At 37.2% G+C, this 27,898-nt stretch overlaps 1 long non-coding RNA gene across 1 annotated transcript; it reads right to left on the bottom strand.

Moving 5' to 3' along the window:
* Nucleotides 1–107: 107 nt before the first annotated feature.
* LOC143693445 (uncharacterized) lies at nt 108–27,847 on the bottom strand. The gene is made up of 4 exons (XR_013181140.1): nt 27,590–27,847; nt 4,353–4,576; nt 1,203–1,338; nt 108–210 (listed from the first exon to the last, which is right to left on the bottom strand). It is a non-coding gene; the product is annotated as an uncharacterized LOC143693445 (long non-coding RNA).
* Nucleotides 27,848–27,898: the final 51 nt, after the last annotated feature.

The raw sequence follows: 27,898 nt of genomic DNA on the forward strand, positions 1-27,898 counted from the left end.
TCTTTGGGAATGTCTCAAAATAAATGTACATCTGAAAATAAAAGGGTGATAGAAGACCTGAAAAATGATGTTCCAGCTGTTAATCTGGATTTTCTTTTTTATGTGTGGCTGTCCTAAGTTTTGTCAGGGATACAGTTTTGTCAGGAAAGCTCAGTGATGGATGACAATTGATGTTTTTCAGCATGGTTTTCACACTGTTCTTGATTGTACCTGCAAGTGTAATACACAGTTTTCTTTATTTTTTTAAGCACACAGATAAGCATCATATAGTTTGAAGAGTAATAAACTGTCTCATTTATCTGTGTATTTCAGTATTCTTTAAAGAATGATCAAAAGAAACTGAGACCACATCCTTCCACTTCTACTTTTATGAAAGATGCCTCATACACATCATTCCAGGCAGGAAAATGTACAAAAGTCCTTTGACAAAGCATAAATCCCTTCTGAAAACTTTTCATCCAGTCAGTAGCTTATACTTATACTCTTCATTATGGCCCAGCATTTGACCCCCTATCTGAGTAACTACTTCCATAAGTAATTCCATTTTTTTGGCTGGAATCCCATTTAACTCTGCTCCTGACTCACTTGTGAGCCTAACTGCTTACAGCTGATAGCAGAGGATTTAGCATTTCAGCTCATATGTCAAATAGAGTTTGTCTGCTTAACTTTTTTCTTCTTACACACTGTGAAATAACTCCCAGAAGAAAATGTTTCACATGGCAAATACTTTGGGCAGGAAAAGAAGTCAAGAACTCACAGTCAATTAAATAAATCAAGTGCTTTCAAAACCACTTTTTGTTTTAAAGATAAATTTGGCAACAATGAAATTGACCTTCAATAATTCAGTAAAATCGTATTCAAGCAGCTTAGCTGGAAAAATAGCAACAGACTGGCAAACTGACTCTAACCTGTGAAGAAAATCAGAGGAAAAGGAACTGTGAAAGTTCTGGGTGAAATGCCATAGAAGATCAGCTTGGAAGGTACATCAGGGATCATCTAGTCCAACCTTTCCTGACAAAAGCATTGTCTGGACAAGATGATGCAGCAATTTGTACAGCTGAGTCTTAAAACTGTTCAACACTGGGGAATCTGCCACTTCTCTAGGCAGACTATTCCAATGGTAGATTGTTCTCATTGTGAAAAACTGTTCTCTTGTGTCTAATCTGAACCTCCCCAGGATTAACTTGTACTCCTTGCCTTACCTGTGGGACTCCTTGTAAGAAGTCTATTTACTCATTCTGAAATGTCCATTTACTAATTTTTGATTAACTGAAGCTAGCAAAACAAATTGCTGTCTGAATGAAGTCTTGAGAAAAAATTGTCTTCAAAGGAAAAAGTCTGGAAAAGTAAATTAAAGAAAGAAAATTAGTTGAAAAAAAAGAAAAAGTTAATGTTCTAATACTCATCTGGAAAAAAAAAAGTTTGATAGCCTAAATCATAGTTGGAGTACCTAAAAGTCTCAGTTTTCCTTCCCAGAATGTTATCAGATGCACTATGGCTCTAATGATAGCTCACGAGAGGATCTCCAGTTGTGACGCCAGTGATATATTTGGGATTCATCCATCCCTAACAGATGCCCATTGATTAAATCACCTTTATCCCCAGTGGCTGTTAACATCACTGAACCCAAGGGCTACTTTTATCTGCCAAGAAAATCCCATACAAAGGAGCGAAAACCATTCCTTTAGCTTCATATGACTTCACAAGGTGCTCTCAGGCAACATCTACAAATCCAGCCCTACCCTTCTGTTCCTAAGCTACTGGTGATGAAAGAAAGCTGATGGTGCTTTAGGCAGAGAAAAAGACTCTTCTTATCAGAAGTTACAGCTCTGACCCATGCAGCTGCCACTGCTGTCTAACATTTATCCTCCAGGGACTGTTGGGAAAATGCTGCCTTTCCCAGATATCTTTTTTTCCATGGAAGCTTCCCGCCTCCCAAGCAGACTGGTAAGGGATGCTTATCATCTTATTTGCCCTGGTTCCTGGAAAAAACCCCAATTCATCATAGCACCTGGGTCCCAAGCTGGACTGGAAAACTGTTACCAGGTAGAGGAAATAAAGCCTTTTTGATTAAAACCACAAATTGTCTGAGTTGTTGAATGAGTTACGGCTCTTTCATGTTTCAGCCAGAAATTACTGATGAGAAAACCATGAGCTAATTTTACCAGGTAAGCAGGGTGAAATGAAGACTCTACATAATTATGCCTTGGAAACTTTCCTTTCTTATTTTGCAGGTATATTGCTTATTTTTCAGTGATATGTACTTTTCATATCAGTTATCAGGTTGGTAATCCTCATGACAGACTTCTCCTTAAATTCTAATGTTTTTCCCATTCAGCCTAAAAAGTCTCCATAAACAACTTTGTTCAGCATCTCAAACTTGGACAGATGTGTTCCTGAAGATGTTGATTAGAATATATTATGGCCATTAGCATTGAAGCTTCTTAATGTGCATTTTATTGTACTTACTTTTTGCTTTCTGAGGAAAAGAGTAAGGAAGATTTAGTGAGACTGAAGACAATATTAATAGAAATAATAAAAAGTAATCCTCTAGTATATTATGTCTATTAACTCTCACAAAATATTATAGATGATGTGGTTTTTTTCCATATGAAAAAATGTTTATTGGGCATTTATTTTACAAGCACATAATCATTTTTAGTAGTTAACAACCTTACATCTGAAAAAAAAAAAAAACCCAATCCAAAACAAAATCAAAATGTATCATGTTTGTGGGCATAAACCAGGCTCACAGAAGGCAAAAGAACTATGGGTACATTAAAAATAGTTCCCTTTGGCAATCTTGGCATTTGGCATTATTCTGAAATATATATAGTGGCCTCTCTGAGAGCCAAATTTAAAGCTGATGAGCCACTGATGAGGTAACTGTTATGTCCCATCTCTGCTTCCCTTCAATGATGCTTCAAATGGGAAATGTAGCATTTTGGGGAGTTTTTTGCTCCAAATGAGATGTTGACTGTCCAGTGGGAAGATAACGAATCTATTACATGTACTTTAAAAGCCATAAAAGATAACCTTAATTTCCCAGCTTACATTTATTTGCACTCACACAATGTCTCCTATTTCCAAGGCTGAGTATGAGCAATTGCCAAGTACATAATTGAAGGAGAGCAATGCCATGAATAAGTGTCAGGTCTAGAGCTAGTGAATTCACAGAGAATGTACTGTCTACAGAGGGAAAAAAAAAAAAAAAAGTTGAATCCTAAAGCATGGAGCTGTCAAATGAAGCTGAGGATTTAAAATTACCAGTAATTTTCTTACTGTCTTCAAAAGTTGCTATGAACTTTCAACGAGGTGGCACAAAAATGCCATATTTCAAGTGAAAGCTTGCAACTGTTAAGCTGAACTTTTTAAAGTGTTGCTATTTCATCAAACATTGATTGACTGGAAACTGCAGCCTTCTCATTTTATTCATGTGCAAAAAACAGCACAGCAAAGAAACATAACCTTTAGCAAAGCACCTTTAGTTTATATCTCTGCAGCTCCTCTAATAGTGAAGTAAAAGACAGAAGGGATTTTTTTCCTTAGGAAAATGTTGGTTAAGCCAAGATCTGCTTTAGATTCAGATTTTAGATGCTGCAAGCAGATATCCATCAGATCCATAAGGAGTTCTAGGCCTCTCAATTCAGACAACCAATGTGGAGACATGACTAGTTATACTGTTTGACCATCAATAAAATGCAAAGAATTGGAAAAAAAAAATACTTGGCTTCAAAGTATTTTTCTAGACTCAAAAATTGTCTTTGAGTTGTACACAATGGGCCATACTTTTATGTTTAATTATATAATAACAGCAGTAATAACAAGTATTCCTTCAGAATTGGCCTTTAGTTACTATTTGGATCATTTCATGAAGAGTCCTCAAAGTCTCAGCAATAATGACTACTGGTAATTATAGTTAGCAGATTTTTCTGACTGTGTGGCTTGAAACTGGGAGTTTCTATATTCTGTTTCATTCCCTGAACTCTCATCTTTATCCTCTGAAGAAAACTTGTGAAAAGCAGAAGCTATTAAATATTGAATGCTACTAAGCTATAATACAGCACATCTCTGGGTAGGTGCCTTGCATCCTTTAAAAACATTCTAACTCAATTAATTCAAAATGAAGACAAGTTCTGTGAAACCTGTATTACAATAAATTTGGGGAAGGTCATAACCACAGCTTAATAACAAATTGAAGGAAAAGAAAGAGACTACCTATTTCCTTAATATTTTAACTGAAGGTTAAAGCTGCAGAATAAAGGCATAGCTGGATTTCAGGCTCTGTTCTATACCTCCTCAAGCAACAAAGAGCTGAAAATAAAAACAGAAAAAGTCTTAAATTGACATACTTAAAACAGTAGGAGACTTTTTACAGTTCCTCTTACATCAGTTGCTGGGATTTTTTCCTCATCTCTCTCCTTTTTTCACATTTATCAAGGTCATTGTGAGTTTTTTCCCCTTTGATTTTAATTTGATGTCAGTACATTCATTTTTATGTAAATTTCAGGAGAGGTGATTGTATCTTCATTTCTCCAACCATCTGGCACACTGGGAAATACAGCAGCATTCAACCCTAATGATATAAATAAGAAAAAAATATAGGGAATATCTGAAGAGACTTAAAAAACCCAAAAAACAACCAACCACCCAAGAGATGTGATTATTAACAACAGAAGTTTGTAAATATTTTTATGAATATTTGGTGTGAGTTCCTGTAATTAAAGATTTCTGAAACACTTCCTTATTCAGTAAGCAATCCCTTTCATGCCATGAGTATGCTTTTCCTGTTGATAAATTAACAAGTAGAACTATCTGCTCCCTTTGATGAAGCTAGATGTATCATTGCTCATGATTGAAAACCAAAACACAAAAGTGGTGATAAGCCACAAAATTTACCACAATTAAAAAAAAAACCCACAAGGTTTTATGTTATTTTACATATTTTGTGTTTAAAATAAAGAATTGTAGTAGCCAAGAAATTACATTAGTTTTTAACAAATAAACTAAATGAGGCTAAAAAAGATTTCACAGTCAGGAATATATTTGTTTTTTCAAGTTGATCTATGATTTTTTTTAAACAGTTATTTAATAACTTCTCATAAAGTTTTCCAATAGTAGACTCACATAACTACATCACCTTTTACATTTGTTGTTATTTGAAAATTATAATCCTATATTTATCACAATATTTAAATGAGTGTACAGGATGTTTTGTTTTCCTAAGTGAGCCAATGTTAAATGATTTAGAACATGAAGAACTGTGATATCACAGAGTCCCTTGCAAATCTCAACTGGCTTCAATTTCCACCCGGGTAGACCAGCATCATTTCCAGGCTCTGGTGTTATTATTCTGACCTCTTATAATAATGGCATGCCATCTAATACTAATAAGTGCAATGCTAATGTAATTCTTTGTGGGCTAGACTCAGTGAAAATGCTTTTGGAAAAACAGTGCTGTACAGAATACAAACACACACACACACATAAAGCTTGGAAATACCCTTTCTGTAGCCATTAGTGAAGTTATTGTTCTGTAATCAATTAGAGCTTCTCAATTGCTATGGAACTTTAAAGTGTCTAGAGAGAAGATTCATTTTCTTACCTGGAACTGACTGTGCTCCATTCAAAATCTTAAGATATTTGACTATATAGTGAAAATCTGGTTTAAACTTCCTTCAGTAACAGCATGTACAGGTTTTGGTTGGGAGAGAGTTATTTTCTTCACAACTGCTTTCATGGGGCTGTGCACTTGTTATGGTCTGAAAATGGTGTTGATAATAGAGATATATTTGTTATTGCTATTTCAGTAATTGACTTGCAGAGAGACAAAGCCTTTATCTGCTTCTCCCCCACCTCAGCAGAGAGCAGGCTTGGGAAGCTGGGAGAGTTCCCAGTTGGGAGAGCTGCTCCCAGCTGGCCACAGGGATCACAGAATCACAGAATCACAGAATCACAGAATCACAGAATCACTAGGCTGGAAGAGCCTTTCAAGATCATCAAGTCCAGCCCATGCCTTAACACCTCAACTAAACCATGGCACCAAGTGCAACATTCAGTCTTCTTTTAAACACAGCCAGGAATGGTGACTCCACCACCTCCCCAGGCAGGCCAATTCAAATATTTTATCACTCTTTCTGTGAAAAATTTCTTCCTAACATCCAACCTATATTTCCCTTGGCTTAAGACTGTGTCCTCTGGTTCTGTCAGTTGTTGACTGGAGAAAGAGACCAACCTCACCTGAGCACAGGCACCTTTCAGGGAGTTGTAGAGGGTGATAAGGTCACCCCTGAGTCTCCTTTTCTCCAGGCTAAACAGCCCCAGCTCCCTCAGTCACTCCTGGATATCCCAGAGTACATGGGGCCATGACTAGATTATAAAGCTGGGGGGAGAAAAAGGAAAGGGGCAATATTCAGAGTTATGGCATTTGTCTTCCCAAGTCACCAGTGTGCATAACAGAGCCCTGTAGTCCTGGAGGTGGCTGAACACTTGCCTGCCCAAGGGAAGTGGGGCATGAATTCTTGGTTTTGTTTTGTTGGCATGTATGACTTTTTGTTGTTGTTTTGTTTTTATTTTTTATTTTTTATTTTTATTTTTTTGCCTACTAATCTGTCTTTATTTCAACCCATGCATCTCCTTTTACTCTTCAAATTCTCCCTCCCATCTCACTGGGGGAGGATGAGTGAGTGACTACATGACTTAGTTGCCAGCTGAGGTTAAACCACAACACAGTAACATACTGAGTTGTTACACAGCAGTATTTTCCATTTCTCTTCTGGGAAAATGGCTTTGTCTCATATTGGCTTTCTTCCTAGAAAAATAATTTAAATTCATCTATTAAACCAAGGCTTTAAAAAAATCCTTAAAATAAAATTTTAAATCTACCCAATTTTCTCATTAGAAATATATGAAAGGTCTAACAGGGTAAGTGGAAAATATAGGGCACAAGAAACAAGATATGGTAATTGAGACCATCTGTCCCACTAAATATAAAGCACATTTGCTTGTGGTTTACTCTCTCTCTGATCTTATTGCAGTTCCAAAATCTGACCATTCAAGTAGAAGAAAAAAATTCTGATGCATGACAGGGAAAATTTAGATGCACCCATTTCAAGAGGAGTAGAACATGTTCTTAAATTCTTTCAAGCATGTGGAGAAGAAGAGCAGAGACAAGTGCCAGAATAGCTGATCCTTTTTGGCTGTCACTGATGTTTGACTATCCTGCCACCTTACAGAGCAGCAGCTGACCTGACAGTAATTTGGGTGACAACCTTGCCTATGGATTTGAATTATTTTCTTGAAGCATTTATTACTGTTATTGTTGCTTTTATATCCATTAAGAGAACTGTAGGTCTTACACAGGCAACCACAGCTGACCATTCTGATGCCACCAGAGTGCCAGAGGATTGATACAGTACAGAACTGAATTCAAGAGAAATGTTGTGAATGTTTTCCCCTTCTCTAACATTTAATTTATTATATTTTTGGTGAGACGATCAATACTATACTATACAAATCTAAACATTCAAATACTATAAACACATTATAACCTGTGTGTTTCACTAAAGATAATATTCACAGTGCCATCATTTAGAGTTGCTGCTTTGTAGGTCTGAATATATAAGCACAAAAATCCACACTGGAGTTACTTATTGTTCCTGACAGTGGGTATGGGTTTAATGCTGGTGTGTTTGTTTTTGGTTTGCTTTGATTCCATTTGTTTGTTTCCATCTGTTCCTACTTTCAGGAAAAGAAGGAAACAGAAAGGGTTATTTGAGTGGAATCTGTGTAAGTGCTTACAGTATATGGGTTGTGCATTGCTAAATATCATGTGTAGATATTAAAGCATAGAATCATTCAAGTTTTAAGAGAACTCTAAGATCATCAAGTCCAACCATTAAGCCAGCACCAGCCTGTTCACCACTAAACCATATCCCCAAAGTCACATCCACACTCCCAGGGATGGGCATTCCACCACTCCTCTGGGCAGCCTATTCCAATGCCTGAAATAGCTCACTAATGTATAGATTATAAATAACTCACTAATGTATGGATACTGTGCATGTAATGGTTATTCACTCCATACACAGCATACACTCTATTTAAAGATACAGACTACATGGATATTGTATTATGGATGTATGCTGCACATAGCACAATATGTGCATTATGCACCTATACATACAATTGTTATAGACACATCTGCTGGTTCCCATCCCTGTAGTACTAACCTTCACTACATGATAGTACACCAGATTCTTAATTGGTTTTCTGTGAGACAATATGATTTACATGCAATATATGCACAATAGCTACCTGACTCTATTACCAAGGACAATATTTTTCAAAAACTTAATAGAAATGTTAGGCAGCCTTGAGTTGCCAACGAATATGTTACAGTTTAAAAACATAATTTTTTTTTTTCTGAAAATCATCATAAGTTCTCAGCAGATCTATGAAAGTCAGTTTTAAGGTTGCTGTGGTAAGAGGGAACACTTTTATCCAGAAACATTTTGTGGTATGACAGTTCAGTGAACAGCTTAGTGTTCTGCCAGCCATTTGGGAAGTTTCTCTTGCAGTGGAATACAGAAGGTCTTGAAAAGTAAAAGAAATATTAACTTAATGGAAATTGGGACTTCCAAAGCTAGCAAATATGCATTTTCAATTCTCGCTTGATCTATTTACTTGCACTGGCTTAATGAAGTCAAACACTAAAAATTTTCTTGTCCTGTATGGAAATCAAAGAGTGCTGGGAAATCAAAGAATGCAGATGGGAAAAACATAAAAGAAACAACAAAACAAAACAAAAACCAGGAACCAAAAGCTAGATCAGTCTTAAAGCTGAAAGTGTGCTGTGCTCTAAACTCAGAAAAAATGAATTGTGATATCAATACAGATCACAAACTGCTGCTATGGAATCAGGGCCTACTGGCCTGGATACAAAGAGAATGAACCAAAAGCACTGTTTCTTAGACTAAGTCTTCAAACCCTGTTGAACAACAGATTTTCTCAGAAAGAAACAATTATGTCTCTCATTTCAGATTTCTAATGAAAATGAAAAGAATGCATAATAATTAGGGCTGCTCTAATGAATCTCTGCAAGGAACTCAACATGAAAATATGTGATGGTTGCCACATTAAAATTTATAATTAAAATTTTATAATAAAATTAGCTTCATAATTATACTAAGATATTCCTTTGCTCTGAACACATTAAAATATGTAACAGCATGGTAAAGAAGCAGCAACAAAAAAAATCTAAGATATTACAAAAGGAGGTTATTTGATTGACAGAGCACTTTAACATAATTTTATGTGATATGCTTTCTATGACAAGAATGAATATTGGTCACAAACCTAATTCTGGCATGCACAATTTTGCAGGTTTTGCCAAAAATTATGTCAGAAGTTACATTTATTCAGGCAGGACCTGCAGACTCTATGTGATTAATGTTTCTATCTTGGCAGGAGAGCCCAAAATTTATGATTTATTCTCTCTGCCACAGGTTAGGCAGACAGGAGGCTGATATACTAGATACTGCACCTATTGTAAATTTATTTGGCATTTCATTTTTTCAGTCACACTGGTGGTTATTTTCATACATCTTCAATCCATCATTTCCTGCTAAATCCAATTAGTTTGATTGGCAGATTTAGCTTCCCAGTGGGTCTTTGTCAATATCGTGTAGCAGTAAATACCTTGAGACACTTTTTCAAAACTTTCCTCGGTTATTTGTTTTTCCTCACCCGGAAAACTATTGATTAGCTGGGTTTGTGCAGCTCCCACCCATCCACAGGGGCTGAAGAAAATGGTGATCAAAACCAAGCATGTACTGACAAAACCTTCACTCTCTTTTGAAGAGGCAGGAGGAAATCCTGCCAGGGCTGGGGTGTGCTGGGCTCAGCAGCCCCTGCTTGGGACCGGCCTTGACACAAGGATTCAATAGGCAGGGGCTTGGTGCTGGGCAAAGCTGTGGGGCAGGGAGGTACAGCAGGCGTTAAATTTCTCAAAGGCACTATTTTTAATTGTTTGTCCTCATAAACTAATTAGCGGATTTACATACAAATGATCAGAAAATTTATTCTGCGCTCTGCTGTCTTTTCATACATAACAATGAAGCTAAAGCCTTGATTCAGTATTAATTAGAAAGGTATAGTGAGTTCTTCTATGGTGTTTTCTTTTCTGGATATATGGTGGGAAGAAAGAGGTATAATAATTAATGCTGAAGTACTGTGAAAGATGACCAATTTATAGAAAAGGTCAGTTAAGTGAGCTGAAGAAAAGATTAAATAGGAAGAGAAAGGAGCTTACATTTATTGAAAAAAGGAAAGCCAGGATCTGGTCTAAGATGGATTTCACCTAAACAAAATATTTTTATTTACATGCTGCATAGTTCAATGGCCAGGGGGATCAGTCAATATTTTTCTCTCCTGAACTGGTAAAATATTGTGTTCATAGATCAGCTATTCAACAGAGACAGACATTTAGATTTTAGTAAGGCTTGCTAGCAGAATAGATTAATATATTACTTTTTCCTTAAAGACTGAACTCCAGATTTTCATTAAAGCACAAGAAAAAAACATTAGAAAGGCTCAAATAGGAAGGTAAAGTACAATATCAGATCTACAAGGTGAAACTTTATTAGTCCTTCCTCCTGCTGTAACTAAGCCTCTCATTTTCTCAGTGACAGTTTTGTATATATTGTAAGGACAATAATAACAATTTTTTTAATTTTTGCAAGGAGTCAGGCTATGCTATGTTCTATCTGGATAAAGTACATAGAAAAATACTGATTTCTTAATTTTTTTCAAAAAACTTTCTTCATCTTTTCTAACTAGTGACTGTACAGGTAAAAAATGTATGAGATATTGTAAAAAATTGAATTGGAATAGTGCAATTTTTAGAGTGCTCTTTGGTATGAGTTCTACTTCTCACAGTCTAATATGGAGTGGAATTATTTTGAACTTTTTCCTGGTGTTGTTTATGTTTAATCCAAACACTAACACCAACATCACGATCACTGCCCTCTCCTATTACTGAGCATGTAAATATATTTTCTAAACTTGGGACAGATTTATCCAGAGACAGAAGCATCTATAATGGAGAAAAATGCTCTTGGAAATATCCAAATAATGGAGAAAATCTTCATTATTAGTTACAAGGGAAGGTTATCAATAATTTGTGGAGAGAAAAGTATTTGATGCAGAGTTAATGACACTTAGAGTGCACTGAAAGTTGTACTAAAAAGAACTATTTTGTTTGGAACCTGATCACTAATGAAATTCTTTAAGCAGCAGCTATTGGTCTGACCATAGTTAATATTTTGATTGATAAAGGAAAAAAATCACTGTTTATGAAAAAAAAAAAACATTCTAGTGATGCAAAATGAGGAAGCAATGTCAGTGTAGAGGAGGGCTAGAAAATGAAATTAAATTGTCTGGAATATCTAGCACACTAGAATAACAGCATAAAATCAAGGTTGGGCACTGGATTATTAATGAGCAGACATGCTTTTTTAGTTTTCTAGTTGGCTATGACTTAACTGGAGGATACAATTGATAAATTAGCTCAGCATGCCCATTGAGAGCTGTCATGCTGCCATTTAGGAGAACAAACATAATCTAAGTACTTATCAAAGACATATGGCAAAGCTGATGCCATCATTTAATGTACTTTCTTTGGCATGCTAAACTCAAAAAAGGTCTCCTGTGTCAAATCAGATTCAGGGAGACAGATCCAAAGAGGAGGTGTTGGCATCATGTCTAGACTGGGAAACCTGACAGAACTTCCTAAGCCTCTTTCTTGAGGACAGGAGGTCACCTTGCACATCCTTCAAACCAGCCTGGAGTCAAGGCTAACTTTTGTAGCTTGTGAAGTCTGAGAATCAGAACATCTTGCTCCAAACTTGGGGCTGCAGGAAAGTGGCTCCCCCGGCTTCTGCTTGGCTTGGAGCTCAGGCAGAACAGGTTCATGTCTGGATCTGAGCTGAACCTGCTCATGTACTCTTAGTCCCCAAATTTACAAGATAAGCTTCACTCCTCACAGTGTAAAAGATTTTAGGATAGATTAATGACATGTGACAAGTACTCTTATTAGCAGATGACTGTTCTTTTGTGCATGTAAATATGGATATTCACACTGAGAGCAGCCATATGTATAATTTATTTCTGTGCTTCTGTGATAGATCACATTTTAATCTCTGGTGTCTCTTTAGATCAGGAGTGAATGTATTTTCCAGGCTTATACAGACAGAATTATTTTTGTGTGCCACTTTTTAATTCAAATCCTCCCCTACCTCAAATCTTATCTATTCTTCCTATATTAAAGGCACAAGGCTGTACAGATGAAAAATAAAATTTTTAAAACTGGACAGAAGTATAAAAATTCCTTTCATCAATACTGCTAATTGAAATTACTTTTGGGTACATATATATTTGGGTATTTGCTTACATAGCCTGCACGTCAGTAAGAATAGTTGTATGTATGGGCAAGTGAATGTGTCTTCACAATGTACATTTTAGGTACAAAGAACCTGCTACTCTGTCTCCCCAGTATTTTCCTAATTGTGTTTTCTTCTGTGTATATTTACTGTTCTAACTTATTCTGGGTAATAAAAAAAAAAGGATTTCTGAATTGAAGAGTCTAGAGCAAGAAAAACACATTCTGAATTGAGTGGAGAGGTTTTGTTTCCTTTTTTTTCTTTTTTTTCTGTCTTATGGTTGCTTAGATGCTTAAATCAAAAATTTGCCCGTTTTCCTGTTGAAGTCTGATATACAGCCTGAAAATTGCAATAAGGCCTGGGTGACTTATTGGAGTGGGTCTGGGTGGGGGAGTACAAAAATGATCATAGGGCTGGAATGAATGAATATCTCCATAGGTCCTATGGAGACAGCCTAGAGACCTGGGGTTGCTCAGGAGAAAAGAAGGCTCTGGGGGGAGTTTAGAGTCCATTCCAGCACCTCAAGAGGGCTGCAAGAGAGACAGAGAGGGACATTTTAAAAAGGATGGTGGTGATAGGACAAGGGGGAACAACTTTAAACCAGAAGAGAATAGTTTAAATTGAATTTTAGGAAGAAATTCTTGACTGTGAGGGTGGTGAAATACTGGAACTGGTTGCCCAAAAAAGTGATGGGTGGGACCCCTGGAGGGATTCAGGACAGCTTGGCTGGGGTTTTGAGCAATCTGATCTAGTGAAAGCTGTCCTTGACCATGGCAGAAGGGTTGGAACTAGCAGGTCTTTCAAGCTCCTTCCAACCCAAACCATTCTCTGATTCTGTGATTCTGTGCTATTCCAGAGATTAATCAGACCTTTTCAAGTTGTACTGTATCTGTAAGACAATAAAGAGAAAATATTATTTTTTGCTCCACTGACACCCTTCCTGGCTCCTTGAGCAAGAGGTTTGTGTTCCCATTGGACTCCCTGAAGCAAAGAAAGCCCCACAGGACTTGTGGAGTGTTCCAGAGTGCTCCAGCCATGGTTTTGAAACAAGGCCCAATGGATGGAAGTTGAAGTTCCCAACAGTGGGAACAGGGGTGCAGCAGACTGTGCATCATGCAGGCAAAACCAGTCTATATTCAAAAGTCTTTGCTATGACATCTGCTGGTGCCCTTGGCAGCAAATGAAAATAGTGACAAAGAAGCAACCATTTTCAAATGGAATAGCCAAACACATCATTTGCAGTCCCTGAAGTCTACTTTTAGTTTGGGGATTGGTGTTCATTTTCCTTTTAGTAAGGGGAATAAGAAATAAGTGTTTGATTTGGAAAAGTGAGCTCCATTAGGTAGAGTGATGATTTGATAATGCGAAAGAGAAAATAGTTAATATATATTAAAAATGTTATAGGAAATCTCATAGTAGCCTTGTAACAGTTAAAGATTAAGAACTCACTCTGACTTTTGTGAGCTTAAACCTCCTTTATGACTGGCAGACATTATTATTACTGCTTTTCTTGGAAGAGTAATTTCCACTTCAATTCTTTGTTGCTAGATATGTGGTTAGAGAGAAATTATTATTTCTTAAAACTGAGACAATTCAGACAATGCTGTTGATCTGCAGAACTTTAATCTAAGTGTTAATTAACTTTTTAATCTTTCTCATCTACCAATCATTTAATGATGTATCTCTCCTACAAAGAATAAGTACCTAACAAAATCAAATGTGATTTTTATGAAAGATCAATGAGATGTATTGCAGAGGAGCAATATGAAAGAGAAAATGGAAGATATCCTTTGAAAAATTAGAATTTTTAAAAGAATTTATTTGGGTTCATCACATTTACAGGATAATCAAAGAAGAAATGGACTCCAAGTTTGTTTTTTAGACATTTTTTGAGGTACTATTCCCTCTTAATCTTTCCTAGTTATGATGGTGCTCAGTGTGGTCACAACATCAGACTACAACATTCATGACTTATTCTCATAACCACAAACTAAATCCAGCATTCTTTGTCTTCCAGCAGAAAAGGACATTTCTTTTACTTCATCTGATGAGCCAGAAGAGCCAGGAGAAGAAACTGTTTTGGGTTTTTTCCAAAATTTATGATCCGCCTGATTTAGTTTCTATAATATAAAAAAGGAGTGTAACTTTGAATGAAAACCCAAGCAACAGAAAAGTCTGGGAATAATGGAGAAATAATTTTCAGACAGAAGGCTTCCAAAATAAACAAAAAATTTGTGGTTTATATCTGCACACAGAAACTGCCCTAAACAATTACATAAGAAAGAAGAAAAAAATATAAGAAAATTCTAAAATCCTTATGTTGAGATTGAAACCTAAATTGCATGACTGTAAGAGAAGTGCTTTCCAAAGAGATGGCAGTGTGCAAAGTTAATATTCCCTGTGGCCCAAACCACTGTTCACAAGAAACTGAGATGTCCCTTTTCAATCATCAAAGAACATCCACAAAACATGAAGAACACTGCGATTTTTCAAAGAGAAGTAAATGTAAAAGAGTCTTGAGAGAGAGATGATTTCTAAGGAAAAGCAGGCCCACATTGTGTAGAAGTCAAAGTATTTATTAAAGTTTGCTAGAAAAAAATGGATTTATTATCTCTGAAGAATCAGATTTAGGGATAAAGAATATTTTCTCAACCTCCAGTTGCTAACATAGATAACTCTACATTAATGTACATAACTCTACATGGAATTCAGTGCAAATTACCTGAATTTATTTTTTGGAAATGCTTTGAGATTGTGGGTAATCCCTTCAAAAGAAACTCCTAGTGACTGACTGTAAGAGACAATTGTGCTATTTACTTATATAACCTGAATGCTGTAAAACGTTGCATTTTTGGATTTTTGGTGGGGAGAGGATAAATGAAGAAGAGATGTGCATTAGCAGTGGGGTTTTTTTGCGTTTAAAAGAGGTGACATGGATGGCCCAGAAATATCCAGAGCAAAAAGAGGTTGTCATTGGGAAAATTCCAGAAGCTATCTGAAAGAGAATTCCCTTTGTGATTGAGCCATCTGGCAGGTCGAGCTGAGTTATGCCAAAAAGCTGAAGCAATCAGAGCACAGCAGGGGGAAACCTTACAAGCATGGGAGTGAAATGCAGCTTTAAGTTCATAGCAGTTGACTAATACAATCTATGAGGGAGCTGGAGTCCTGCACCACTGCTCTGGAGATGGACTTGGCAGGCCACTGCCAGGGAATGGAAAGGCATCTGTGGTCTCTGCTTCTTTTAGGAAACCACTCTAAGAATAACACAATGGCTCAAATCTAAGATTACCCACTGCCTTTCCAAAGAGAGATCAATCTCTCAGCAACCAGGCTGGCTGGCTGGCTGTTAACACGAAGTGGGCACAGTATCTGAGCTGTGAATCCCTGCTGCTTCCTCATGGTGGTCCTTTGACTGGTGGAAAGACCTGGAGGATCCATGTGATGAGGTAAAAAATGAAACAGGGTTGGTCTGCACAAGTAAGGCAAGGCAGTATGCATAATATTTTCTGTGTATGTGTACATTCTGGCTATTTTTACCTTTGGTACATGAAAAATGAGAGCAACCTAGACCTGAGGACAATGTACATTTGTATTTTCTAATGTATTTCCCAAGGAAAGACATTTAAACTATCTGTCTGTTAGCTTTAGAGCTGGATGCATCAGTCAGTTCCTACCAGATGTGAGTCTCTGCTATATTAAGATTTAGAAGCTTTGTGAGAATATGTGCTCAGGTAGAGGAGAGCACACTTAGTGTCAATAGTGACAAATGAAAAAACAGCAGTATGGGCTACCAAGCAGGTTTTAAACACAGAATGCCTTGGGAAATCAGGCACACAAAAATGTGATGCTCACAGAACTGCTCTTTTCATTGAAGGAGCTGCTCAAAAGGACACAAACAAGGGGTTGCAAATAGGAGAAATCGGAAGAAATTCTGAATCTTCTGCATTTAAAAATAAGAGGAGAGTAGAAACAGTTAATATTTTGATAGTCTGCCCCTGCTCAAGCCTGCATGATTACAACAAAGACAGGAGAGTAAGTGAAATGTGTAGCTCATGGCTCAGTCTAATACAGAGTTATGCCAGATTACAGCATGAAATATAAGTATTCATGCCCTAATGATAATGTTAGAAGATGCCAGGAATATCTGCAGTAATTAAAACCCTGAAATTTATTTGAAAATCAAATATGAGTCTTTACATGATTGGGAAGGGCCAGTTCCACTGCAGTGACCATATCAGCAGAGATGCTGGTACTTACTGCCTTCTGCTCTGCTTGGAACTATACTTAGTCATGAGCGTGCTAGTCTTTGATCTGGAATTTCCTATTTTCCTGCCAATTTTCACAACATGTTTTGAAGTCTGACTAGTTTTCTGGTCCTCAGAAGAAAGTAAAGAAAGAACAGGAAAACAGACAACAACCTCACCAAGGGGGGGAAAAAAAAAGATGAAACTGCATGGTCATTTTTCAAACTTAAGAGCAATTAGGATATTCATGCATCATGGTGAATAAAAAGAAAGTTCCAGTAACAAAAATTATTTAAAAAGCAAGAAAAGTGAGTCTTTATAAGAAGATTTCACTGGATCATTTGCATACTGTAAATACACGGTGCATATGAATCTGTTGAGACAGTTAAATGGATTTAAAAAGGCTCTAGGACTTCAGTAAATTAAATAGAATTTTAAAATTATTTTTAACTGATTTTAGACACATAAGTGAGCTTTTATGTAACTGAAGTTATCATCATTCATACAACTTCTGAATTATGGTTTTATTTGGTCTAGAGATAGAAACTTTAAAAGAGAGATCACGGGTCAAGTAGAAAAATGAAATAGGAGCTATAAAGCATTAGTCATAAGAAGGCTCAGCCATCTCTCTTTCTTTAATTTTTTGTCTGTCTTTATGTACTATATATCTCAGTCTTCCCTGCTGCCCAGATTGAAGAGTTGGAAGGTCCTATTTACTGTTAATGTGTTCCTGTGATGCACAGGCCAGTGCTGCTGACCAAAGGATTTATCTACTTACAGTGATCAGAAGCCTGACACACAGAAAATAAACAATAGCTTTTACTTGAAAAATTGATTTTTTTTTTAGTCCCTGAAACAACCAAGGGCTGATTGTGTCTGTATTTACTCCATAAAGATCTGGAGACCCTAATTCCTTAGATATTGTCACCTGATTATAGCTTCATTGTCTCTCAGTAGATAACATTTTAACAGTCTCAGATATTGGATTTCACAGGGCTTTTTACTCATAAAATTACCTGTTCTGCAGTTACTGGATTGTAACCTTTCTGCACAGTTTAAAAGTGAGGTCTTTCTCATCACATTGCACTGTTTTAATAAGTTTAGCTGTTCCAGGTTTTGCTAATTAAGGCACCCCTGTCCACATGTTCATTAGTTTCAATTTAGTAAAGCACCCTCAGGACATCTTGAAAGCTGGTCACAAAACTGATCGCATAAAATGGTATAGACATGGTGTAGAAATAATTTGTATATGTTTACATGTACCATGCTTATGTGAGGGATGTTTCAACTGTGTTGGTAAGTTCTGTTTTGGTTGGTGGATTTTTTTTCACTTGGAAGTTTCTAGGATGGCAAATGGGGAGAGTTGCTCATATAATACAGTCTAACCTCATCTTCTCTACTGTTCTTTAGGGATGATGGTCTTCTGGAAAATCATGTCCAAAAGAAATGAGTCTGCTGTACTTTTTAAATGCAACCAGGATATTTCACTAAGTGTTCTTAAGGTTATTATTATTATTAATCATTACTTATTGTTCAGCATCATCGCCAATAATTTTCATTCTGTTTATCGACTAGAAGTCCCCACTCAGAATTTCTCCAATTTGTGAGCTCTGGACAAACACAAAATGCAAACACAGAACAAGTCCCAGAGAGTTTACAGCTAGAGACAGAAATGAGGTTAACCAGGAGGATGTTTAAGCAGGTTCCATTAGAGTGATTTCATGTAATGGCAACTTTAACATGACTAATTCAAGACTGCAAGAAAATACATATATTTTCTTTCCCTCTCTCTCCTGTTATTGGCTTGGCTTTTGCTGGCAATCTTTTTTTTTATTTTTTTCTAGTTTTTAGTCCATTGTCCTTTGCTACATACCCTCAGCAGTTTTTATTTTTAAAAAATCCAAATATGTAGAATATTTTTGCATAAATCTTTCAGGTCTTCTGCAAAACTACTTGATTTTTCTAAGGCAGAGCTTACATACATGCAGAAAAGTGCATATATTCAGTGAGTTTTGTGATCAAGTCTCTCCAGTTTGAATTGTAGTCCAATTAGTATGAGCATAAGAAAACTTGTGATGTCTAGACTAGGTTCTCTTTCCTAGTGTAACTTATTAAAAAACCCTAATCAAAATGGCACTAACATGTGAACAGCACTTTAAGTGAAAACCCTTAATCCCAATCTTTATTATTTGATTTAGATGCTTGCTGATTCTGTGGAATTAAAGGGAAAGGAATATGGTTAATTTACATTAGGTAAAGTAATAAGGTCTTGGTGATTGCAATTCAACTCAGTATTTAAAAAAAGCCAACTCATCAATTTCATTAGTAATACTCACCCATGCCCAGTAGATAATGAATTTACCAACCAATGAAACTCTTTTTGTAAATGCTCTTTCATCCTCTCTCCCTTTTTAGCTCTTTCTTGCATTAGCTCATTTGCCTTGCTGGCATTTCTGCTCTTTTCTTCATAGCCATTGACAGCATTGAAAATAAACTACTTGAGGATCCTCCTATTCAGGTTCATTTACACAATCATTATCAACCAAATGTCTTTCTCCCTCTCCTTTTTTTTGTTTTTTTTTTTTTTTTTGGTTTTTTGTGGGTTTTTTTTGTGTTTTTTGTCTTTTTTGTTTGTTTGTTTGGGTTGGGTTTTTTTTTGTATTTTCCTTTCCTAAACTGCTCCTTCTATTTGGTTCCTGGTCTCCATTCAGTTGCCTGGGTTGAAAAATGGAAAAAGATCCCAGCTAATATTGTTGTAAATTGGTACTTAACCCACTGAAGTGTGCACACGCTACCACTGCACCTACAATACCCTCCCCATGATGGCTTAAGGAATTCCATGTCCCCTCACTGTGGCTCAGATCCAAGCAGACACATCACTGTGTTAGCCAGCAAAAGCCTCTCAGAAAGCAATGAAACCTGCCCTGGGATAATATTGCCTCTGGTACTTACCTGCCCAGCAGACACACCTCAAGTCACACAGCTGCTCACTGGGATGCACACAGAGCTCCAGAGGTTCCCTGCCCTCAGCTCACATCTTCCTCTAGCACTGCCTTGTGTCAGCCCTGCCTGCATGAACAGATCATGGTAACCAATGTCACCCAGACAGAGCTGGGATTTCAGTTCTTCCCTGCTCTACAGTTGTGCCATTAGATCCCATCTGGTCTCAGCTTTCCAGTATAAAGAATTTCTGGAAACAGCACAATGTTATATGAGTGGGAAATTCACTGCTTTTGATACTTGCTGGGTTACTGTAGGTGATTTAGAGGACTCTCTGTGTGTTATTAGGAAGCAGCATTGCAGCTGGTCTCCACACCCAGAAAAAGAAAAGGCATATTCTATCTCTTCCACACATTCACCTTCAGTTCACAGAACAGAAAATAGAATGGACTAATCAGCAATGAAGAGTTTGCTAAGAGAAGCAGTTACCCAGAAAAGTATGTCTATGTATGCACTATCTTCTATGCAGTAAAACCAGGAATTATAAAAATAAGCAAAATAATGTTCATAATTATTTTTCCAAAAAAGTATTCTTCTATTCCCACTTTCTTCTTTACAGACTTTACACTGGGGAAGGGAGGAAGGAAGAGAGAAAGAGAGAAAGAGAGAAGGAAGGAAGGAAGGAAGGAAGGAAGGAAGGAAGGAAGGAAGGAAGGAAGGAAGGAAGGAAGGAAGGAAGGAAGGAAGGAAGGAAGGAAGGAAGGAAGGAAGGAAGGAAGGAAGGAAGGAAAAGAAAGATACTAAAAAGAATCAAGATTGCAATGCATTTGATCAGTCAGACAAACAACCAGTGTCGTATCTTTTGGCAGATAACAAAAGTTTCTTTTTTCCACAGTATTAGGGAGAAATTTAAGCCACTTCCAGGGCCTCCAGTCATCTGAAGCACACAAGCTAGTTTAACTGTAGTCACTGTTGTCATGATTTCTATCAGTTCATTGATGTAAACATGAATAAGAACCGTGGTGTTCATAAAAGCTATTATTAAAATTAGTTGCATTGAGTGTGCTTAGTGAAATATGTTAGGCATCATACTGTTAGGAAACATGGAGTATAATCCAATCTTTCTAAAGACTGTCAGCACAGCCAAACAAATTCTCTGAGTAGCTCAAAGAGATTCAGTACACTTAAGTTAGAAATCCTTGTCTTGCCCCTGAACTGGGTTGAACTTATTTTGGACCTTTTTTCACCCTTTTCTATTAAATAATTTGCTTCTTTCATCCTTCTACAATATTACCCCATTCCTGTGAAAAAGTGTAGGACAAATCACTAAAGGCACCTTCAAAATTTTGCAGGAGCCAAAGTTGAAAGTCATTTGCAGATTTTGCTCTGGGCCTCAGGGACAGAGCTGGTGATTGCCAAAGGCTCTCATAAAATCCAAAATCTACTTTGAGAGCAAGGGAGAGGTCCTGCCATGCCAAAAGACAGGACACAAGTAATTGCATGGTCCAGCTGTTTTCTCCTTTCATCCTTCCTGTGGGGAGGGAGGGAGAAAAAGTGAGAATGAATAAATTAAAAAAAAAGCAAACATAACACAGAGGAATCAGCTTCCTTTTTTTTGTTGTTTTTATTCCCCTCCAAAGGTGTTATTTTACCACAACCCCTCTGAACAGGAGACATGTGGAAAGATGAGTCCAAACTTCTGTGCCCTTTTCTGTCCCTGTTCCCATTCCTCCAGCAGTCTTCCTTCTCCAGCTCCAGCCTTATAAGTGCTGTATTTGGCATCAGAAGCAGAATAAGTTCAACTCCCTGGGCAAGAGGAAAGGCTCAGCAGTACATGCTAACCTTGTCAGCCTGTGTGCTAACACTGGGAAACACAAGCCCACTTGTGTCTGTTCCAAGGAAAAGCAACCAAAGGATATGGGGCAGTCCTTTTTGAAGGTTTGTAGGAGCAGTTTCCTATTCTAAAGTCCCTTCTGCCCTACACTGCACTTGGTCCACAAACATCCACATGAATTGACTGAAGTTTACTGAAGGAAGAGACAGGAGGATACATTTCATGGGAATATTCAGGCTGTGGCTTTGAGGTGGTTTTGGAAGTGAGAGAGTTAATTTTCTTCACAGTAGCTTTTATGGGGTTGTTTTGGATTGTGCTGAAAACAGTTTTGATATTTACAGGGATGTTTTAGTTACAGTTCCAGCACGGAGTCCAGGCCTTTATGGAGCTGGGGGAAGAAGGAGGAAGGGGAAAGCATTTGGAGTGATAGATTTTGTCTTCCTACACCTAATGGAGCCAGGCTGTCCTAGGGATGGCTGAGCCCTGCCTGCCCATGGGAAGTGGGAATGAATTTCCTTCTTTTCTTTGCTTGCATGTGTGGCTTTTGCCTGTGAGTCTCCCATGAGTTTCCTCACTTTTACACTAATTCTCTCCCCCTTCCAGCCAGAGGAGAGTGAGCAAATGGCTGTGTGGGGCTGTGTTACAAGCTGCTTTAAACCTTTTGGGTGCCCAACACGGGGCCAGAGGGGTTTGAGATAACAGCAGATTTGATTTGAATGCATTAGGTCAAATTTATAACTGTTCTTGCTGTTTAGCAATTAATTGTGACAGCCTGATCCAAAGCTACCAGGGGTGAAGGAAATGGAAATACCTTTAAATTGTTGTATGTAAATTTGAGTTGAATGTTTTAGGAAGCACTATAGCAAAAAACCCTTGTTGCTAGCCAGGCTCTCAGCAAGAGAAGTTCATTGTGATGTTAAACCATGACACACTTTTATGACAGGTTTAATGGGACAAAAGGCAAAGAAGTAAGACCCAAAATGTGAAAGCATCTGACTCTGGATATAGAATTCAGTCTATCCTGCACAGAGAAACTCACTGCCTGAAAGTGTCTAGACATGCTATGTAATGGATTTCCCACCCTTCAGCATCAGAAACTCTGCCCTGCATTAAAGAATTCAGTGATTTTTTTCTTCCTTTATTTCTTATATTAATGTTTAATAGTTATTTGAGAATGAAATACAGGAAATCCTTTTTGTCCCTAGTTCCTCTGCTTGCAGCTTCTATTGGAAGCTTCAATCTACTGCCTGGGAGCTGGCTCTGAGCAGGACATTACAAGGAAAGGTTGGAAATGAGAATGAAAATTAAAGGCATAGAAATGCCAAAAGTGTCTACTAAAACATCTACTTTAGTGGCAGCAGCATTCAAAAAACTCTGAAAGGTGGCATACAGTATCACCGAATTTATATTTTAAAATATTAAAATCTTACAGCAGTTCCAGCCACAGACTCTACATACTTACTGCATACTCCATGTTTCATCTCAGGACTCATTACTGGACTCTGCAGACCATGGAGTTTGTAGAACATTGCCAGGAAGATCTACCTTAGAGGTGATCTCTGGTACCTCTTCCTGAGCCATGGGAACATTTGCTACAAAACAACTTGGTTTGAAAAGGGATATAAAACAACTCTTTCAATTAATTACTTGCCAATTTCACTAGATTATTACACATACATACACACACTCCCCACCTAAGAAGTGTCATTCCCATCATGACTTACTCTTCAAGCCCCTGTGAGGGTGTAGAAATATTTTATCTATGTCTGGTTTATAGTGCATTTCTAGCCTGGAATAATTTCCTGTATCCAAACGTGTGATACTTGATAAGGATTGCTATCCAAAGAGCATTCAGACATACTGTATTTTGGCATTTAGCCTTCCAGGCAATGACAAAAAGCAGGTAGATTGGCCTATTACCCAGGGCTGAAATTCATTATCTGTCAGGTCTTAGGAGGATTGCATGTTGTGTACCAAATATTGCTTAAGATTCAAGATATTTGAGATTTTTTTCCATGTCTATGAACCATAGAGTAATATTTCCTCTTGATTAAGGTTTTCATCTCCAGTATTAAACTAGAATTTTTGTGAGAGTTTCCATCAATCTCTGTTCATTTTTAAGTAATACACTTAGAAGTGAATTAGTTCTTATCCAAGCTATGTCAAAGTAGAGATTATTGAAAAAATGAGAAGCAACACAAATAGCCTAAGTACTCACATCTCTACTGTATTTTGCTGGAATACATCTATGGAGGCAATCTGAGATACTCTATGAATAAATGGAAGCACACACTACAGACAGGAAATGACAGTGCTGTATGCAGTCATGCTTGGCCTTTGATATGGTGGGTTTTTAGTAACACTAGTTTAACTAGAATAGTGACATTAAATCACCATAACCAGCACTTATTACACTATTTTTCATCCTACTTAATAATTTACAAAATAAAGAAGAAAAAAGATTAACAATTGAAATATATATATATATATATATATTTGCTAAAGATAGGAAACTATTTAAATGCATATTGGTAGATATCAGATTATAAGCTCATTATGTATCCCCCTTGACACCATTGCTAGTCTCTGATGGCTGTGATTGAAAGCATGAAAGAGGTGTGTGAGAGGTTGTATGATGAGGAAATTGTACTTATAAAGGTGATGCCTGGAGCAAAATATTCATTCAAAGCTCCAGTCTCAATTACCATCTTCTACAGGACAAAACACCTTTACCACTACCTGATTCCCTGAAGTCTAAAGTGTCATTCACATTAATGATGGTGTTTTGCAATGTGATATATCAATTTGTGTTACCACCCATCTCTCAGCAAGACTTACTGAGCAAGACTTTTCTGGTGAAGAAAGGTCATTGTTTTTCTTCATTTCAGGGTTTGTAATCTCCTGCATTTTATAATGCCAAAATAATTGCTCCCACTAGGATATTGCCCAGCTGTGCTCAATTTATAATTTGTAATATTTTCCTTTCTGTAAGTCAACTAGTGCTACATTTTTATGGCATTCTCCCAAGTGGATAATGATCCAAAGCAATGTATTTATTTAGAGGATTGGATAAACTGGATCAAAATTCAACCACAAAATGTACAGAAAATTCATTCTGTTTTCCTAGTGTTTTTAAAAATACATTTCTCTTATTTCTGTTAGTCATAATGCTTACAGTCTCTCTAATTTTCTGTCCCATTGTTCATTAACCAGAGAGGAAAAACGTTTCTTTCCAGTATGTGCTAAGAATTTTAAATATGGAAATGTCAAGATGCTGACTCTCATTGTCTCTAGGTCGTGGAGACAGAAAGGTGAAGTTGAAGCAGTTTTTTAGTTTAACAAAACATGACTATGGTACACATCATGAGAAGGGCACAGGAAAGACTGAGGTTTTTTCTGGTCTCAGCTGTTAACTATTTTCTATTTTAATTTACTCAGTCCCAGTTTTGACAAATGAATGTGGCTTCACTTGAAGGAGCTTGAGAACCATAGCACAGCTGTTAAATAACAAAGAATTAATAAATTTGACTCTATTCACATTATGGATTGAGGCTAGAGATGTCAGTACAAAAAAAGCTTCATATAAGGGATACATGCTGTCACTAAAAATGCAAGTCTTAATTTTAAAAATTAATAATTGGGAGAGATAAGTGAGTAAGTGCCTGAATTCTGTGATGGGGTTGGCTTAGGAGGAGACTGTCCTGTGGAGGGGTTTTATTTGCCAAGGTGGCACACCATAGCAAACAGACTGTAATGTCATTTCTCTGCCAGTGGGCTTTCATTTACTGCAAATGAGTTCACTCTCTGCAGGATAAGACACATACATTTAAATCTTAGAAAGCTTTCTGCTCATGCCATGTCTCTGAATTTCCCATCGGATCTCAAAGCCAGGAAACAGCATAATGTTTGTGAAGAGATCCAGGCTGTATTGGCTCTGCAGCTCATATTTACCAGTAATGCAGTCTTTTAGCTTGACTTGGATCCTTCTCCTGCTCTAACATGTTAAGTCAAACAGATATAAAAATTACAAACCATAGTCTCACAAGTGGCATTAGAAGGCATTATGCTTCCTGCCAGATCAATACCCCAGGGATGAGGGGTTCTCCAGCTCTAGCAGTACTCAAAAGCACTTTTAGGAGAGCACATCAAAAGGTACACCATTTTAAAACTAGACCAGGCTTCACTGGAAAAAACCCCAAAACTTTATATTTGAAATAGACAAATAATACCGTCATCAACAACCAGATTCTCTCATGAGATGAAAGATGCAGTTTAACTTTGTTTTTCAAAATCACATGAAAGCCAAAACACTACTGCCTCAGAAATGGCAGAAAGTGTTAGGAAAGGTGATAATTGTTTCAGAGTTTTTTTTAAATTAAAGCTAGGATTCTTCCAATAGCAATTCTTCCAGTAGCTAGCATTCTTCCAATAGCATATATGGATCATTTAAAGAAAAATCAGATTTCAAAAGTCTAGAAATATTGTGCAGACCTATACAATGAATATTCAATGATTACAGTACTAATTGGCATAAAGCAGCTAACACAGCCTTGCCACATCTCTACAACTTTCCTATTCTCTCTAGTCAACCCCAGCAGGTATTTGTTTGTATTTGGTTAAGCCACTCACTGATTGGTAGCAGTAGATATGGGAGTGATAGCAATAAAAATCCACTTGTGGCCTTACAAAGGAATCAGTTCTTTGATACTTCCACTGAAAGATCATTAAGGTTTCTGTACCCTACATGTACAGAAAATCTGAGGTTTAGACTGATCAAGGAAAGTTGTGTATAAATGGAACAGTCATGGTTGAATTTGTTACAGCTTCTATGAAAGCAGTGAGTTCATTCTCACATATAACAAGTAAGAATAGCCCTATTCAAAGACTTTTGTGTGGGTTTACTCTCTCCCTTCTCAAGTATATACATTATTTAATAAGAAATTGAGATAGATTTAAAATTGTCAAACCCATACAAGGATTCTAGGGACACTCATAACCCAACAATTATTTTGTAGCTGGGTCTCATTTATCACTTTTAGTTGTGCAAGCCTGAGCCCTAACCACCCATGGTAGATAGTGCTTCCATGCAGCAAAATTCATTAACATTTCTATCTTTGCTAAATAAATATACCACTTTTTCCTTCTGCAAACCTTTTCTAGCTTTGGATTCATCATCCATCATCTGCATTTACTGAATTTTGACAGATCACAAAAACCCCCAGGAGGGACTCAATCCATTTTATTAGCTTTGTATTTTGTGAAGTTTTCTGTCTAGCAGACTTCAGAGGACTGCCTAGGAAATAAAGTGGTTAGGACTACTTACAGTTTGATAGCAGTAATGTAAAGATGGTGAAAGATTAATCTATCTTAATAACACCCTGGTTATGATACACTTCTGGGAACAGACAGAGCTGCTAAGAGAAGCTGGCAGTGATGGAAAGACCCCACCCTGTTAGTCTGGATGATGAGGTTATTCAGCATGACGTCCATAGGAGGGAGAGCAGGCACATCCCCTCATTGTCACAGCAGCTGCTGTGACTTGTGGCTTTATTTGCAGCATTCAGGACACTGTGATTGACTAAAGGCATAATATGGAGTGGCAGAATACCAGCACCAATTACCTCTGTCAGCTGAACTCACTGACTGTAAGTGGCTCCACAAAAGTTCACTGAGGGAGGGTGTGCAGTTAATACCCACTCACAGCTGTAGGAAGGAATTTAGTTAACATATTCTCATAGGCTCAATGGGAGCTTCAAAGATTTTTAGGAAGTCCTCCCACTGTGTTAGGAAGGGCAGAAAAGATCTTGCTTTGAGAGTCTAGGTGAAGATGGATCCAGTCTCAGCTCCAGACTTTGTCAACTCTTGGAGTCCAAAGGATTATAAATGTGTAATTGAGCCTCTATACAACTTTGTCTCTCGATTATGGATGACAAACTAACTATATTTATACAAATATAAATGATTTATTATTATAAAAATTAGACTAACAGACCTTAATCAGAACTCCTTACTACACAGTATATAACTGCTGGCAGTGCATTAGGAACCAGTATTGAAGAAATTATATTAAGACAATTAAATCAAAGCTAGAAAAAAAAAATATGAAGTAGAGATTGATGTTTCCTACATACCATCAACACTAGGCAAGTCTCTTCCACTCAGTCTTGAGGAGTAACCTTGAGGGGCATCCTCACTCCAAGCAGGAATTTCCATAGCAGTCCACAAAAGAGTGTGTTAGAAGACCCTGCCATTAAAAAATGTTGCTGAGCTTTTATGGCATAAAGTGTTTGACTGTCAGATGTCTCCAGACCAGCTGTGTCAGCTCGGCAGCTTTAGATAAATTATTGGTAGTGTCACTTGTTTGCTGCTTTGTTGGATACATTACCAAGTCAATTACATCTCCACCTCACTATGAGGATGTTTAATTTTGGGATTGATGA

The sequence above is a fragment of the Agelaius phoeniceus genome, chromosome 2 (genome assembly GCF_051311805.1).
Source record: "Agelaius phoeniceus isolate bAgePho1 chromosome 2, bAgePho1.hap1, whole genome shotgun sequence".
In the NCBI taxonomy this organism is placed as follows: Eukaryota; Metazoa; Chordata; class Aves; order Passeriformes; family Icteridae; genus Agelaius; species Agelaius phoeniceus.